Source organism: Cyprinus carpio, chromosome B22, assembly GCF_018340385.1.
Source record: "Cyprinus carpio isolate SPL01 chromosome B22, ASM1834038v1, whole genome shotgun sequence".
NCBI lineage: Eukaryota > Metazoa > Chordata > Actinopteri > Cypriniformes > Cyprinidae > Cyprinus > Cyprinus carpio.
Window position 1 is genome coordinate 7,729,557 of NC_056618.1, and position 12,724 is coordinate 7,742,280.

Here is a 12,724-nt window from a genome sequence, read left to right on the forward strand (position 1 = left end):
GTTGTGGTTTTTATATGCACGCACAACTATATTACATCAGTAAGTTTGAGATATTGCAGACAAATGTGAGATGAAACGGATTGCTCATGGCAGGAGTTTTGCGATCTGCCTGTCTGCTCAGCGCACCTGCTCCACTTCCTCATGGCACGTGATACACATGATGGTGACGTTATATAACAGTGGTTATGTTTAACTCATAGAACTACAATGAAACACATTAGCTTGAAAGACAAAAGCCTTCAAATGATGTAGTAATATATGGTTATATAACAGTGGTTATGGGTATTTCAGAGAATTATGATGTTTCACTTTTTGGGCTTCAATGAAATTTATGAGCAAAAACCATACATAACCTTGACTAAATACTTTTTTCAATGTGAAAACGGTTATAATGTCAAAATGGACAATTGTTTTTTTTTTTTCTGTTTTAATTGTGTAATTAATTGTGTTGAATAAGGACCGTAATAATACCTTTTTTATGATTATTATTATGTTGTTGTTTTAATGTATATATTATCACTGAAACAGTTGAGACTCATGAAGAAGAGATCACTTACGCTGAGCCGACGTTCATCAAAAGAAAAGCACAGAAATCAGTAAGTTTATAAGATTTCATTTTCAAATAACTGTTAAAAATCAGTAGTTTCATCTTTTAAAATTGTATGTTAGTAGCATCCAGTGTAATATAATTTGTTTTTGCATGTTTAAATGTAGTAATTCATATGAGTAATATATGACGTCACACTGAAGGAGCTTAATCACTGATGTCATATAACACTGCGTTTGCTTGCACTATAAGTGATCTCTTCTTCATGAGTCTCAACTGTTTCAGTGATAATATATACATGTTCAAAGATGCTCACACTACTCATTTCTTTTATAACTTTACATGTAATTAAGTCAGACTGTCAGATTGTCATGTTAAGTCATGTCTAAAAAATGGGTCATGGGTTTGTTCAAAGAGGGTCACACTGCTGTTTTTATTTATGTGTTTAAAACCCTTACATTACAAAAACAGAAAAAAAGAAAAAGTTTATAAGAAAAGTTTATAAGAAGCCCAATTCCATGGCAAAACTATGACTTTAGCAACCCTGCTACTGGAAAACATTAGATTATGTTTAATGATTAACATTAGGTGATGGTTTTAATGGTTAACAGCTGGAGGATTGTAATGCTTTTAGAATGAAAGCATTCGAAATTCTGTGATGTTTCTATTGTTTGTTTCTTACAAGGGAAAGATTTCCTAATCAGCTTGAATCATTTGTTAATATTTACTCGCATATAGTTAGTCAAATGCAGTTTGTTTAGTTCTGAAAAAATTAACAATTTTACTACTATGTTGTGTCATTATTGACATCTGATACAGATGAAGTATATTTTACTACAACATATGATGTGTTTTTACAGAAAGTTAAAGATGAAGATAATGTGGAATATGCTCCCATCACCATGAGAAGATGATCAAACTTTAATCCAGTTCCAGTGGCACTAATTCTGTCAAAACATTTTGTACAAAGTCAAAGATTATCTTTTAAGCAAGTTTTTGAATTTAGTTGTAATCATCAAATACTGAGTCAAAATGAACTATGCTTTTATCTCATCTAAGTGTACAGAGATGTGGTTTGATCTGCTGGGTGGACAAATGCTATTTCTGGATGTTTGTGGCTGATGTCAGTTTATGTGTGTTTGTCTTGATGTGTCTGTAGCGTGTGGTTAAAAGGTGTTTTTCCATTCTCTTTCACATCTGATGCTCACAGTTTGACTTCTGCTCTACACAAAACAGCTTCACTAAATAAAGATAAATAATCCAACATCTGAGTACAAATATCATATACTATGTATTTGTGAAGAATCAAGATGTGCATTTATGATACATAATATATAATAACACAAGAGGAGTAATATACATCCTAAAGAGGAAGAAAGGTGATTTTAGTGACTTTGAACGTGACGTTCTTGGTGCTAGACACACTGGTCTAAGTATTTCTGAAACTGCTGGTCTACTGGGATTTTCACGCACAACCACAGGTTTTACAGAGAAGACTGGGAAAATGTAGCTTGGTCTGATGGGTCTCAATCTCTGCTGCAACATTCAGATATAGGGTCAGGATTTGACAAACAATGTGAAAGCATGGATCTATCCTGCCTTGTATCAATGGTTCAGGCTGCTGTTGGTGTAATGGTGAGGAGAATATATTCTTAGCACAATTTGGGCCCCTTAGCACCAACTGAGCATCGTTTAAATGCCACATACCTGAGTATGATGTCCATCCCTTCATGACCACAGTATAGCCATGTGATGGCTCCTTTTAGCAGGATAACTTACCATGTCACAAGCTCAAATCATCTCAAACTGATTTCTTGAACATTACACTGAGATCACGATAGTCAGACAGCCTCCAGTCACCGGATCTCAATCCAAAAGAGCATTAGCGACCAATGCTTTCGAAGCACTGTTTTTTGTAAATCATTTGTTTCAAACAAGTGGTTTGGAGCATGTGTCAAACTGCCAAAGTCACATGTTTTCAATAAACAAAGCTTAATCAAGTCACAACAGTTTCAAAATATCAGTGATTCTCTAGTTACTCTCTGTAAACCTATGATAGCCACTGATACCACATTAGCAGTTTTGCTGTAGTCACACTACACTATCATAACTAATAACAGAATGTAAAATTAACACTCCTAATATTCTTTAATAAGGACAGCATCTCGCATGGTGTGCCCCTGATATAATCTACAGTGTGTTTGTGTGCTACAAGCGCCATCTAGTGTTGATTTACTTTTTATTTAACAGAAAAACATGAATTAAAAAGCTTTAAAAATTAGTTGTTAGGTGCTGTATTCATATCTTGATTGAAGGTCAAAGGCTAAATCCTGAACTGCTAAAGGTTGAGGATTAATGCATTTCTGATAATAACTCAAAAATGCAAGTTATGATAAAGTCCCAGATTCCAGCAAAGAATGTTTTTGTCTTTACAAGTTATACAGAGTAATTTAAAGGAAAAAAAATTAAAAAAAATTATATTTCCCAGAAATGAAAATATCCAAATTATGTGTAACCCTTTGCAATAATCAGTAATAATTAATCTTTTTTTATTTTTTGAAAAGTGTGTGCAAAATTGGGGTATATATACTGAATTAACATATTTCTGATGTCATCAAAATTTGTGTATATCTCATCCCAGCTACTTTAAACTCTGTTTGATCAGATTCTAGGGTTACTTTTATGCATAAAACCCCTTATACAATACACAATGGTTCTCTTAAATCACGTCTTTGATATTTCAGACCATGTGAACTTCACTCACAAAATCTATCACCTATCTGCCACAGATTTCAGGTTTTGTCAGCGCTCTCCACAAAACTTCACTGATGCAAAAAACCACCTAACATCTCAAGATTTCACATCTATCCACACAAAACCACAAAAACTTCCTTGATGTGAGTGAAAACTGGGCATAAAATTGTGCATACACGGTATACACATCTGTATACATAGCATAAAGGAACAAAAGCAGTGCTTAAAAAAAAAAGTAAAAAAAATTAAACAATTAAACAATAAGCTGATTAGCTAAAGCCATGTGCCCATGATGTTTACAAGCGCTGGTTTACATGTGCAACAGTATAATATCCAATGGATTCACACTCCCAGTGTCCCTCGCTGTCTGTGACACTATTCTACAAACACAAAGAACACAAATATTACATGAAATCAAATCACACTGGACAAATGCATCACAGCTGAACATGCTTCATGAACAAAACTAAGAGAGACAGAAAGGAGAAAACACCTGTAATGGACAGATGATGTGAAAAACTGAACATTTACCTTTAACATGTCACATGATGTCCATTATCGGTCTCGTTGCGTTGACCTCAGGAGGTATACATAATTCACTACTCTGATCAGGAGACAAGACTTGCAAATTATTCTCTTGTAAGAGAACACACATTCACAGAAAGTCAAAGAAATAAACAGGATTACTGATTCACCAGAAATACAGTTTTTTTCCTTTATTTTTTTTTGTTTATTTATTTATTTTATTTTTTGTTTTTTATTTATTTTTTTTTTATGTTTTTTTTTTTTTTTTATGTGTGGTTTTTATGTATTGTCTTTTTGTTTTTTTTTTTGATCTTGTTTTAGGTTTTTTTTCTTTTTTCACTTTTCTTGTTTTTTTTTGTTTTTTTATTCTTTTAGCTATTGTTTTTTTTGTTGTTTTTTTCTTTTTTTTTTCTATTATTTTCTTTTTTTTATGTTAATTTTTTTTTTGTTTTTTTTTTTTTTTTTTGTTCTTTTTTTTTTTTTTTGCTTTCTTTTTGTTTTTTTTTGTTTGTGTTTTTTTTTTGTTTTTTTTTTTTTTGTCTTTTATTTGTTTTTTTTTTGTTTTTTCTGTTTTTTTTTTTTTTTTTGTGTTTTTTATTTGTTGTTTTTTTTTTTTTCTTTGTTTTTTTTCATTTCGACTTTTTTTCTTTCAGCATTTTTTTCCTTTTTTTTCTTTTTTTTCTTGTTTTTTTTTTTTTTTTTTTTGTGCTTTTTTTTTTTTCTTTTTTGTTTTCTTTTTTTTTTTTTCTATTTTTATTATTTATTTTTGTAATTTTTTCGAGAGTTTTTTCTTTTTTCACTTTTTTTGTTTTTGCTTTTTTTTTTTTTTTCTTTTTTTTTTTTTTTTTTGATGTTTTTTTTAATTTTTTCTTTTTTCTTTTCATCTTTTTCGACCCTGGTTAAAGGACAAAAAGGAGCTGCTGCTGAGTGGTCCAAAAGTGGTCTCTTGAAAAGAGGTGACCTATGTGAATCATGTCGATTCGAGAGAATTGTACTTATTTTTTTTTTTTTTTTTGGGGGGGGGGGTATTCAGATTTAGTGAACTGCAAAACAGTAGTTAGACGCGTGCCAGAAGGGACGCGCGAGAGTGCAAGGAATATAACGCATTATGACTTCAAAGTAACGCTGGTACGATTTGTTAGCACTCTAAAACTACACCCAAACACACTTGGGTGACGCCTCTATGCACGCGCGTGTTTTCCAGTCCCAAATCAAAGCAACAGCAAAAGAAGAAGCAGTTCGAAATCACAGCGATTATAGCGTTAGGTGAATCCCCCAAATTAGCAAGGTGTGGATGATTGACAGAGGCGTAAGCCGATCATTAAAAAAAGAGGACTGAAAATAGGACACCAATAAAATTCCCGCTCGATTGCCCCTTCCACCTCCCGCCGCGTTTGAATGATGAACGCAGGGAGGCTAAGCAGTTTAATCGTACTAATAATTAGTACTAATTTTTGACTACATGGCTGAAGTTACGTTTCTCCAGCTCCTCCCAGGTGGCCAAAAAAACCAGCATCTCAAAATGCAAACAGATTTGAGGCTTTAAAATATGGAATATTAAAATTTTTCTTACGGGGGAGCATGCCCCCACCCCGCGGGACCCCCTAGAGGGGTCAATATCATTCTCACACCTTTTCTCACCCCCCTGACCCAGTTTTCATGTCTGTTAATGAAAAGTAAATAATTCAATCATAAAAATTTTAACTGTTTAAAATAATTTTTAACACAAAAAAGATCATGAATCACAATCAAAAAAACCTTTTAGGCTCATTATTTATTGGTTATCGCATATAATGTGTGACCATGGTAACACAATGTCAGAGGAACATTGCTTTTATAAGCAGGATCCATCTTTGAATTTAAAACTTAATTAGTGAATTTTTTTTTTTGTGGATTTAATATTTATCCTGGCTATTCATTGTTTTTCGTGAATACCACTGAGAAAGCATTTTTATTGGGTTGATGAGCAAATCCTTTCATTCTTGTGGTAATATGCCAACAAGTCACACACAGGATTCAATACTCAGCACAAACGAATCATAAACGATGGTAAGAATTCAATTTCATTAATTTTTATTAATTGTAGCAAAACCATTTTATTGGTCTTTTTGTTGTGCTACTACTGAAAACAAGACAGCAAAAAAAGTGGAAATAAAAACAAACAACTGTTAAAACAAGGCAATTGCATAATTTACTCTGGGAGCACGGTAATTCTGTGCAGTACTGTTCATCAGATCACAGATTCAATTAAATAAGAAAAAACTTAAATGGCTTAAAGTAAACTGAACTCAAAATAAGTAAAGAATACTTTTACACCTATTAGTAGGAGATTTAATGGATGACATTTAAAACATACGAGTTGCACACTTTAAGGTAAATTACTTTTAAAGTTAAGAGTACTTAAATTGAATATTTGTAGCGCTAAGGAGTTTGCACAATTAAGTAACACCTTAAATTACTTTTCTACAGTGTGGGATTAAATTAAGGCCAGACAATACAGGTGAGTAGGGTAGTAAGACTATATCACCAATTTCTTCAGATAATTACTCACAGTACACGGAGGACATTTTTTTTTTCTAACCGTGTTTAAATATTCAGACCTATTTGTAATACATTATCCAAGTATAGAAACTCTAATTGACATATATTTCAAATCAGAAATTGCTGAACACTGGATTAAGCCAGGTTTAAAATGTAAAAATTATTGTTTCATTTTGTTGACCTTTTAAAGGTTTTTATAAGAGGGGATTTCTCTTGATTAATCAGAAATTGTCAACTGCAATAAATAAATCTGCAAATAAAACAAAAACCATTTCCACATATGTACTGGGTCTCAAAGATGTAAAGAACATAATCAAAAAATTAACAAAAAAAAACAAAGAAATAATCAAATTATTATTAGCAATAAATCTGGAAAGTATGGTTTGTATAAGTAATGCTGAAGTTGATAAATCCGGCTTAGTGCATATGAAAAAAAAAAACACCTTTAAAGATATGAAATCTCAAACATATAATGTAATAAACTATTTAAAGTGTATTTTAGATGTTTTCATTCCATTAGTCTTAAAGAAGACAAGTTATGGAAGTAAAATGTTAAAAATTGACCAGTGCATGTTAAAAACACAATGGCTTCAGTCATGTAGTGTCTGGCTCTTAATGTTCATTTACCCACAAAATAAAAAAAAAATTTATACATATACAATATAATATACCACACACACATACATATTATATATATATATATATATATATACATATACATATATACATACATACATACATATATATACACACACACACACACACACACATATACATACATACATGTCTACAAATATTTACAAACAAAATACTCCCCAGACATAATATATATAAAAGTCTGGCGAGTAAATGAAAAAATAATTAGCCAATGGCCATTATATTGTCAATGCATTCATAGAGAGTTGCATGTCCACTTTATTTTTCAAAGTAGGAGAAAAAGGGAATAATGTCATGACGTGTTGGTGACTGGTGTAACATTACAATATTTCACTGGGAAGAAACCTCCACAAATCCTGATCTCATGCAGAAAAGCCATGAGTAAGAAGTGATATGATGAAATGATGTAAGATCACATGTGAGCTGGACTCCGGTGTGAGACTGAAACTCTCCCTTGCCCTGTATCATGCTCTCTCATTGGCTAGAATGCATCGCTGATGTCATTCATGTTTTTAAAACAGAGTTCACACTGCATGGGGGGGGGGTGGGGGGGGGGGGGGACACTGAATCACAGACAGGTCCAGATTTATATCCTACTGTAGGCTGTTAAATATTTCTTGTGCATCTGCGACACATCAGTGGTTCTCTTAAATCACGTCTTTGATATTTCAGACCATGTGAACTTCACTCACAAAATCTATCACCTATCTGCCACAGATTTCAGGTTTTGTCAGCGCTCTCCACATAAAATGTGCAGCAGTGTAGTGTCCACTGGATTCACACTCCCAGTCTCCCTCGCTGTCTGTGACACTATTCTACAAACACAAAGAACACAAATATTACATGAAATCAAATCACACTGACTTGACAAATGCATCTCAGCTGAACATGCTTCATGAACAAAACTAAGAGAGACAGAAAGGAGAAAACACCTGTAAATCAGGACATTGATGACGTGAAAAGACTGAACATTTACCTTTAACATGTCAACATGATGTACATGATCGTCGGTCCTCGTTACGTGGACCCTCAGGAGGTATACCTAATCTGATCACGAGACAACGACTTTCAACTCAATCAACTTAAAGAAAACACAAAAAAACACACAATCACAAAAAGACAAATACAAAGGACTACTGATTCATTTACACAAAAACACTCAACAAACACAGAGTTTTTTTTCTGATGTTTGCAGAATGCACAGTAGTTTCCTTTTCCTAAATATTGAACACTTCTTAAATGTTTCTCTTAATGAATCTTCAGTCTCCGTCTCACTGTTATCTTTTGTACTGCAGTGATAGAAAAGATTTGCATGTCTTGGGTGTGAATTATTGTGATCAAAATATATCTCATGTTGGTGAGTATGAAGACCGTCTTGTTCTCAGAATAAAGTTGTACTTAGCAGTTTTATATTATTGTTATTTTTATTATTTTATATATAAGATAAATGAATTAATAAAAAAAAAAAACAAATTTCACAACTCCTCAATTGTTAAGCTTTGCCTTGATATGAAAAAATAAAGGAGAAGAAAAAACAGATTCACAGTAAACATTAGTTACACCCCCAGACTCTAAAGTGAAGTCAGAATATGACATAATTCACTAAACTATTATATAATAACAATACTTAAAAGAAATACTGTTCTTCATTCTGATTAAAACAGTACAAAAGCAGCAGTATCTTAAAGAGTCAATTATTGTTTGTGTTTCTGTGTATTGATTTCTAAGTTTCTCACAGATCTGAATCTGTGGTTATTTATTCAGGCAGACAGATTCAGTGTTCAAAGAATCTCACCTGATCATGATTGTTCTGTGTGTCTGTTTGGAAAAGAAACAAACACGGATTACTTTGATTAATAACAACACAAAATATAGATTTTCACATCTTTTAAATAATATTTTCACACATACATCCCATTCTGTATGTAGTACTCACTTTTCCTTCTTGCTTTGAGATAGAGAAACACAGCAGCAGCAGCAGTAATGATCAACAGAACAACAACAGTAACAATCCCTGCTCTAGCAGCTGGAGACAGACCTGAATCTGGAACAGCTAAAGACAGACACTCATTATTAATAGAGAGTGAATGATTATCATCCTGTATTTAACAATATCTTTAACTTATATTGAAATCTTTCTACTTTGGTCATCAGTTGTATGATATTGATTCAGCTGATAAAGGGCAGCTTCTGGTGTTTTTGTAATGAACAGCAGCTAAAGCAGCATCACAGCACTGTGAGCTCAGCTAGAAACAGCAGCATGTTTCAGTGAGTCTCTGACTTACAGCTTCAAAACTCTCACTTCATGTGAAGATGATACAGACAATATACAAACATTATATTTTAACACTGAGTCACAGCTCACTTTCAAACAGGCCACAATAATATTACATACATTTATATTGACTAAATTATTTATTATACAATTAAAAATACCATTAACTTGACAATAGTTTTGGTCTATATTCTAAAGTTACAGGACAAAGGCACTGAATAACTAATTTATACTCAATGTGACCGTTAAATCAGTTAATATTCTGCTAATACTGAATCTGCTGCTGTTGGTGATCTCTAGTGTATAATCTCCAGAGTCTGTGGTTCTGATGTTCATGATGGTCAGAGATCCAGTCTGATGATCCAGCTTCAGTCTGTCTCTGAATCTCTCTTTACACTCATCATCTGTACAGATCTTACTCTGATCTCCAGTGATTTCAGCGATGAGAGAGTCATTAAAAATACCACACCATCAACATCATTTGGGTTTTTTACTACACCCAGGTTCTAAAAAGTAACAGATTTCGCTCCTCCCTTCACTGACTTTGTCTTCATTTCATCTCGTTGAGCAGCAGAAACACCTGAAACACAAAACCAACAGATGATGGAGGATCTTTTTGGAGGAAAAAAAAAAAACTCAACAAGGATAACATGATTAATCATAATATAAGAAAAACTCGTACTCGTAAAACAAGTACTCACGTACTCTTTCTAGACTTGACTAAAATACTAAATTTGTCTATAAGTTGTGCTTACGTTGAACACATCCTGGACAGCTAAAACACAATAATTACGAAAAATCAGATGCACATAAAGAAACTGTGACCAGAGATTATTTCAGAGATTAAAAATTGAACTAATTCTGTTCTGTTTAATGGTAAAAGAGGAGATCGGAATGTCACTGTTATAATAAACATAATCTGTTTCTAAATATTAATGAAAGGACTCACCATGTACAGAAACATTAAAGATCTTGTCACTGACGCTGCCGATGTTGATGATCTTTAGTTTTATATTCTCCAGAGTCTGTGATTCTGGTGTTTGTGATGGTCAGAGATCCAGTCTTGATGATCACAGCTTCAGTCTGTCTCTGAATCTCTCTTTACATCCTCATCATCTGTACAGATTTCTCTCTTATCTCCAGTGATTTTAGTGATTTGGATGTCATTAAAATACCATCTCATCTTTCCTTGCTGATTTGCTTCAATATTAGTGTGTAGAGTGACTGAATCTCCCTCCTTCACAAACACTGACTCTTCATCTGCACCAACACCAGACACACCTGGAGGAGAACAAATGAAGATTTAATTCAATCTGTGATAGTGGGACTAAATCACACAACACCTAAACAGAACTTGAAACATGTTTCAGATATATTTCACTGTCTGTAAAAGATTGTAGATTTAAAATATGTCCAGTCTGAATTCATCTACAAGTGCAGTAGACGATCAAAACTAGACCATCTCATGTCTCTTCCTGCTTCTCCTATGAGGGGTGAGATTTTGATCAGGTGTGGGGCTGGGCTTTAGAGATGAGGACCAATCAGGTAACAGTATCCCCACAGCAGTTTTCTCCCATTGGTTCAGTTAGTTTTGACCAGCAGATATTTAATGATTTATAAACAGTATTTAATAGATTATTCTTCTAATAAAACATTTGCAATAGGTTTGTAAAAGGTGTTTTATTTGCATGTTTGACCTGAGATTGTGTTGAATCTAAAGTTTTGACCAGCAGACGTCACAAAACAGTCAGAACCCTAATTTTTATAGAATGATCAAGTCTAAGAGACTTTCTAAGAGACAAATTCATATTACTACTAATATTTTCAGGCAACACAAACCTGTTTCTTTATTATATTACTACTAATATTTTCAGGCAACACAAACCTGTTTCTTTATTTAAAACAATATCACTCATTAGAACACACAGAAACAAAGAAATATATAATAAAGCTTGTAAGAGTGGTTTCCCGGCAGTGGTTCAGGCTGCAAGATTGCCGAAGGACTAAAGAAATGTCATCAGCACGATGGTATAAAACTGTACTTTTTCTAGTCTATCACCACCCACTGCCACTTATACCAACGAACAGAAAAATAAGCGCAGTTAGAATAACTAAATATATGGGAGAGCATTGCTATTAAGTGAGTATATTGTATTGCAATATGTAGCACTTCAGTGTTAATACTGAATCAAGACTAGTTCACACAAGTTATAACTGAAATGGTTTAGTAACAGTATTTTGTTGGTTAACAAATTGAAATGGTTTACAAAATAGATGAATGATGGTAAAACATATAGTTAACTGTACCTAACATTTTTGCTAGAAAAAAAAAACAAGGAAAAATACCATGCAAGTGTTTCAGAGCCGGCAAAAACAAGCTATGAAAAGAGTGACTGTTTATCTCACAGAGTAAGACGCAGCTTGTTGTTGTCACCACGGAACTACCAAAAACAACAAACTCATTTAACCTTTTCCAAGGCCCGTATTTACAAAATATAGACTTCTGGGAATCCATACTCTGGTCTCAAGAGACCAAGTCAATCATTTCGGATCCAAAAGCATCCAAAATGTTCTGGTGTTGCTAGAGGAGGAGTACAGTGAGTACATTTTCCCCACAGAGGTTCAGTGGTAGTGAAGATCTTCTATGGGGATCTATGAGTGCTCTGAAGGTGTGAGGGAGTGCACTTATCAATGCTGGCATGAATTCACACTTTTATTTTTTTTACATGTAGTATGGTGTATATAGTAGTATGTAGTATTACATTGAATAATAGTGATGATGTTAGATACCCCACATTTTTACATTTGAGCCCCTGCACCTGAGAAAGTCTGCACATCTCTGTACACATTGGATTGGATTTTAATAACTTCACACCTAATGCACTTTGAATTGTGGCACACCAAGCAATAGGAAAATACAAGTATTGGATCGGGACTCGGTATCGCAGATACTGTCAAGATTCAATGACTCATCGAGTTACTCGATTAACTCGATTACAAAAAATTCTTCAAGGCAAAAACTCTGCCTCAAAGCCTCGTTAAATTCCTATGACGCGCAGGGATCTGATTCACACCGGACCGTTGTTCAATGTTCAGGAAGCACACCATAGCGCGTGATACATTTTGAGTTGGCGCGATTTAGAGGTAAAGGATGCGATGGCAGAGAATGTCTAAAGATGGGATCATTACATTCTTAAAAAAGAAGGTTGGTGCAATGTGTCTACTGCAAAGCAGACCTGGCATTCCACAGCAGTACGACTTCAAAGATTCAGCATCTGAACCGAAAACATCCACTCCATGCTGTTTCACCAAGCGTTGCTGAAACAAGGTAACGTAGCCTAAGCCTATACCTTGATGTTCAATGATTTTTAATCCCATACTGTATTGGTAGCGATGTCATGATGCAGTTTGACTAGATATGATGT